Raw genomic sequence first — 7,008 nt, 5'->3', positions numbered from 1 at the left:
ATTATATTATAATAATAATAAATTATGTGTATTATTATGTGATTAACTGTGTTGAGGCATTAAACCCTAATTGTTATGTGCTACGTGTTGTCTGTTTTGATCTGAACATGTTTCGGATATTTATTGAGTGTTTTATCGCGAGTTATATATTTTATATCAAAACCCGTACAGCTCAAACAGTATTTTAAAAGCCCGTATTTCAAACAAAAATTCATTGGCCCTATTTTGCCAAAAATGCCCTATACCGTATCGCTATTCTGAACCCCTAGACGTTTTACAAATTGACCTTTTTCGCGAAAAACGACTTTTCCGGACCCCTTCGGGTACCAAAAACCCCACAAAAATCACATTTTTATTTTTATATGATCATGAAATTATTATATATCATTTTTCTTTGTATTTTTGTATTTTTCACAATTTTTGGGAATTTTTAGTATTTATTTTGTATTTATTGGATATTTAAAAATTCAATATTAATACCCAAAAATTATAAAAATTGGGGCCAAATATTTTTATTAGGAGTGTAATTAGCCCCTTAATTTTATTTAGGGGTATTATTTTCAGTACTATAAATAGCTGAATTATTATTAATTTTTAGTTAATTAATTATTAAAAAAATCAGAAAGAAATAAAAGAAAAAGAAAAGGGGAATTAGGGTTAGGGTTTGTGAAGAACAGCAGGAGGAATCAAAGCCAAGTTTGATCGTGATTCTGTTAACCAAATCAGTCGTGTAAGTATCCGTTGTGAAGCTCTTTCAATTCTCTATCTGATTATGTAATCGTTTTTGTTGATTGGTTAGTCGATTTTTAATTCATAATTTTCGGGTTAATTCATGAATTCGGGTTTTGAGTTTGACTGATTGTTTGATGTTGTGGTTGCTGGAAACGATTAGATCGTTAAAAACCGAGTCGAACGGCATCGGTTTCGTAGTGTTTGGTTGTAGTTTGCGTGCTCGTCGGAGAACCGCCGCCATAGCGGTGTTCTTCGTCTCCGGTGATGCTCGACGGGGAAGGAGGACGAAGGGAGGCCTGGGAACGAAGGAGGCATCGCTGGTATTGCTGTGCATCAGAAACAGGGAAGAAACGAACTCGAATCACGATGTTTGGCCGTGTTTTCGTCTCGCCGGGAAACGCCGCCGACGCCGGTTTCTGGGCAGTCGGGGCGGTGTTCTTGAGCGACCCGGGTTCGACCCGGTTCCAACCCGGAAATCGACCCGGGTTTGATCCTAAAAACCCTAATCTGGAAACCTGTGTTATGTTTCTGATATATTAATTATTTATTATATTTTCTAAAATCAGAAAATCAGTTTTAAAAATTCTAATAATTAATTAAAAATTAATTTTATATTCTGAAAAATAGTATTTATAATTTCTGAATTATTTTATTTAATTATAAATTCGAATTTAATTATTTAATTAATTATTTAATTATTTATCTAATTATTTATTAGTTATCTAATTAATTAATAATTAGGTAATTAATTAATAATTAGGTAATTAATTAATAAATAAAGATTAAAAATAATTAAATAATATGATTAATAATTCGATAATTAGTTATTATTACGAGTAATGATTCGATAATTGAATTATTATTCGAGCGTTAGTTATTTGAATAATATTGTAATAATTATTCGTATCGTATAATTAGATATCCGTAATTAATTAATTAACGAATCGTACGAGTTTCAATAATAATCTAATAGATCGATAATTATGCGGGAGTTGCGAGTGGCTCGTGAAGATACGAGTGATTAATCGTTAAGTGATCTATAATTCGAATAATTCGTAGCTATTCGATAAATAGCGTATCAGTTAATTAAGTTGATTGATTATTTGTAAATAATCGATCTAATCGAATAAATATCGATAAGTTATAAATATTATAATAAATTGTGATTAATCCTAATAATTAGGGATTTATTATTTTAAATTATTAAATAAGTAATTATTAATTATTTATTAATTATTTATTTATTAAATATTTAAAAATTGATTAATTATTTCGGTAATTAATCACATAATGTTCAATAAATCGTAACTTCTTCGTTTTAACTCCAAAAATTATAAAACAATTATTTTTGACTTTGTTTTTTCTTAAATAATTATTTAAAAATTATTTTAGGATTTAAAAGGTTATAATAATTATCTATATTGAATAATAAATTGAATTATCAGTGTTTAATTCATAACAATTCAACCGTTAGTCCGATTTGAGTGAAACGAAGACCCATAGACTCAGAAAAATGAGACGAATCCAATAAAAATAATTGTAAGTTATAATTTCTTCTGAAAAAGAGTGGTTGGTGATAATTGATAGTTCGAAGGTCCTAGTAGGGATATAATTGAGCCGAATAAATCCCGAAAAATTATAATAAAATTAGATACGACTAGTAATGCAGGTATAAGCCTAGAATTGATTCTAAAAATAATTATAAATCTAGAAATTAATTATGTGCTTTACGTGCTACGTGCTTTATGTAATTATGTGAATAGATGTGCTGTATAAATGTATGTATATATATATATATGCGAGTCAGATAGAAACGCATGGGTAGACTGATAAGGTTGCGTGATATCAATTCAAGATACACGTATATAGTAAATTATCTAAACACCTATCTTTCTATAATTTGTTCAGTGTTAGCAAGGCAGAGCAAGCTAGGGTCAGAAGGCAGTAAGTTAAATCAAGTTAAGTACGCGCAAGGCAAGTTTTTCCCCTATTCTAAATTCAGAATAGTGATTTATAATTCCTTTCTATCGTATCAATTCTCTTTGATAATTATTGTTCATATACACTGTTACCCATTTATATCACTTGTTCCATTTCATTTAAATTCTTGATTTACCCAATTTATGGAATCCTTGTTCATATTTCAATTCCTTTACCCTTGTTACATATAGTCTGGTATATCCTGGTGTTGGGATATATCAATAGCATTCCGAATATTCCGGATGCTAAGCCTTGGACTGGATGGTTACTTTACGAGCTGGGTTTTACCCAGGTCATTAATTAATAGGCCATAGTTGCCTGAGTACTCCTAATGTTGGTTGGGTCTATGCAGTTGGGTATAGATCCGCACTATATTCTGACTGATCAGCAGATTATAGTGCATATGTTGGTTCTTGTTTCCAGTCTTATTCATTTGACACTCGCCATCATGGGCAAATTATTATCATATACAGATACAGATGGTTATTCAAACCAGCAGCTTCTTGGTTCATTTATATTTCTCTCTTTATATATATACATATATTGTTGCAGGCTTGTTGAGCAATTTTGGCTCATCCCTTTTTATTGTTACTCCTATTGTTTTACAGTTAAGGTAGAGAATGAAACCCATCAGGACCCGCGTAGTCAAGAAGCGAGTCAAGCAGCGGGACCCTCTTATACCAAGGGTGTTCCTTCCTATTCCCGAAGAGAGTTTTGAAGTGCCAGATCAGGTGTAGCAGGATAAGTAGTAATGTTGGGTTGAATAAAAGTTTTGTGTAGTTTGAATAAAAGATTGTGTAGGGAAACTGTAGATAGAATAAAGTTTTGTAATAAAGAGAGTTCTTGAGACAGGTTTTATTTAGTTGGGTTTGTAATAAAGTGTAGTGCATGATTCTTGTTTCCAACCTCAAACCTTAAAAGATCCTGAGTAGTGATAGTTCGGGGTAATTATTATATTTATATTCCGCTTGTGCAGGTATAGTTGGTAATTGTTGTTAATAATGCCCCAAATCTATACCCCGGATTTGGAGGGTGTTATAGTTGGTATCCGAGCTTAGTTTTGACCTTGGAAAACAAGAATGTTAGGATTGAGATAAGATAGGAAAATAAGATAGGATGAGAGTGGGAGTGTTAGGACTGTTTGTCTATGTGATTAGAAGTATGAGTTATAGAATTGTGATTTGATTGTTTTTGTGTTATTATTTTTATGTAAATTAGATGGCTTCTTTATCATCATCTACGGAGAGGACCGAGACAGATCCAGTGGATGCACCGGTAGTAGCCCCAGTGTCAGAGCAGATTTTACCTCCATTGCCACCTGAGCCAGCACCAGAGATACCACTTTTCCCGGAGGTACCAGGTTTTGCAGATTATTTTCCATACGTTGAGCCAGAAATACCAGATATTCCACCATTAGAGTTTCCGATGTTTGATATTCCTGATATGGTTGATCTTCCGCAGTGGGAGGATGTAGAGCCTCAGATTCATATGCCACCAGTCGAGATTCCAGAGCTGCCACATATGGAGCCAGAGGCAGAGCCGCCAGGGTATGTGCCTATGGAGCAGCCTGTCTTATTTCCTGCCCCATTAGCCATTTATGCACCTGTTCCAGGAGTTTATCAGTTTCCTCAGCTAGAGTTTATGGATGAGATCGTGGTAGATGGACCATTACCTTCTCGAGGTTCCAGCACTGATCTTCATGAGCATCATACCGTGACTTACCAGCGCTTTCAGGCAGAGAGGGAGGAGAGGATTAGATGGCAGAACCAGTGTAGAGAGATCCTTGGATTGTATGAGACACAGACGGATGGTCCTGTCAGAGCATTACGACCGGATTATATACTGAGAGAGAGACTATATCATATTCACCGGGTTAGTTCGCAGCAGCTTACTGATTTGAGACAGCAGGATCTTAGTGCGGAGACAGCATATCGCAGAGCATTGGGACTTACCGAGGCAGTGCTAGAGGCAGTGCAGGAGGAGTTGAGCCACGTACCACCAGGATTTTGAGACCAGCAGGGCGATGAGTGTTGTATTATGTATATTTTGTAGATAGAGGCAGCATAGTATTGTATGACCAGTTTGTATGAGTGTAGCTACTGACTCTGACTGATAGTAGTAGCAGTACGACTGTTATATCATAGGATTTTGTATCAAGCACTGACACCTGTAGCTGGTGTTCTACCTATATATATATATATGAGATAATCTTTTGCACGTTTTCTTTATTTTATTTCCAGTCATTTAAGCATTTACATTTATTTCAGTACCATTGCATATTTACAAATGTAGTTTTATTTACGATCTTGTTGTTAAAAAAAAAAAAAAAAAAAAAAAAAATATTTAACATATCATACTGTTTTATTTATTCAGTTATTTAATAAGTTATTTTCTTGAATCGACTGTTTTAATATATGTTTAATATACTGTTATTAAATAAGGTCCATTATTTATTTATCAGAAAAATGGCACCTAAGAGAAAAGCGCAGCCCGACTCATCGAATGGAAACACCGAGGGCCAAAACAATAATAGACAGATGGATCAGATGTTTAATCTCATGCAACAGCAGATGTTGATGATGCAACAACAAATGCAGCAACAGCAACAGCAGTTCCAGCAACAGATGTTACAGCAAGCCGCTCATCCAGGACATCAAATACCACCAGCAGCACCTACGACTACTTTCAAGCAATTTCAGTCGGTGAAGCCACCGGAATTTATGGGTTCCACAGATCCTACGAAAGCGAGAGCTTGGCTGAAAGAGATGGAAAAGGCTTTTTCGTTGGCAAAGGTCGAGGAAGAACAGAAGACAGATTTTGCTAGCTATTTTCTAAAAGGCGAAGCTAATTACTGGTGGGAATCAAAGAAAGCTTTGGAAGAAGGTGTGGTGAACTGGAACAGATTCACTGATCTTTTCTTGGAGAAATATTTTCCTCGTTTTATGAAGAACCAGATGGAGATCAAGTTCTTGGAGCTGAAACAAGACAACTTATCGGTTACGGATTATGAAACCAAGTTTACTGAATTGGCAAGGTTTGTTCCAGAGCAGGTGGACACGGACGAGAAGCGGGCCAAGAGATTTCAGCAAGGATTAAAACCATGGATTCGTAGCAGGGTAGCTGTGTTTGAATTGACAACTTATACGGCTGTTGTTCAGAAAGCTATGATTATTGAAGGAGAAAGCGAAGCAGCTCAGAAAGAGAAAGGACCAGGGAATTTTCAGAATCGTTTCAACAAAAGGCCGGGATTTCAAGTTCGGGGAAAAGTAAATTTCAAAAGGCCAGAGCAGAACAATCAGAGGATGGGTAATCGACTTCCAGCCCCAACTCAGCAGAGGCTTATTCGACCGCCTATACCTGATTGCAGAACGTGTGGTAGAAAGCATACAGGAGTTTGCAACAAGCTAAATGTTACGTGTTTCAAGTGCAAGCAAAGGGGACACTATTCTGGAGAATGTCCAATGGGAAAAGCAGAAGTTACTTGTTTTCAATGTGGGAGAAAAGGGCATATCGCCAAAGACTGCAGAGGAATTGCAATGGCTGCCAGTATTCCAAGAGTTTTAGCATTACCTCCACCTCCACTACCACAGCAAAATCAGTCCAGAGCAAGGACTTTCAACATGTCAATGAAGGAAGCGGTACAGAATCCGAATGTGGTTGCAGGTACACTTCCTGTAAATTCCGTAAATGCCTTAGTATTGATTGATTCAGGAGCTACTAGATCTTTTATTTCTGAAGCTTTTATCTCTAAGATAGATTGTGAAATTCAGTGGTTGGATGAAGTGTTAGTCATAAAATTAGCGAATAATGATCAGGTTGCAGTAGATCGAGTATGTCCGAGCTGTGATATTGAGATAGGGAGATGTCATTTTTCAGTTGATTTGATACCTTTTAGGTTAGGGGAGTTTGATATTATTTTAGGAATGGATTGGCTGTCTAGTAATAATGCTCAAATTGACTGTGCGAATAAAAGAGTGAAATTGCAAACTGAAGAAAATGAAACGGTAATATTTAAAGGTGAGAAGCAAAAGCAGAAATTCCTATCAATAATGCAGACGAGAAGATTGCTACGTCAAGGATGTCAAGCTTATTTAGCCTATGTACGGAATGTTGATAAGGGAAATTTGAAGATTGAAGATATTCCTGTGGTTTGTGAATTTCTTGATGTTTTTCCGGACGAATTACCAGGACTTCCACCAGATCGAGAAATCGAATTCACTATTGACTTGACGCCAGGGACTGAACCAATTTCGAAAGCTCCATATAGAATGGCACCTGTTGAAATGAGGGAATTAG

This window comes from Apium graveolens, chromosome 4, assembly GCF_009905375.1.
Source record: "Apium graveolens cultivar Ventura chromosome 4, ASM990537v1, whole genome shotgun sequence".
NCBI lineage: Eukaryota > Viridiplantae > Streptophyta > Magnoliopsida > Apiales > Apiaceae > Apium > Apium graveolens.
Note: the sequence above shows the minus strand (reverse complement) of the source record.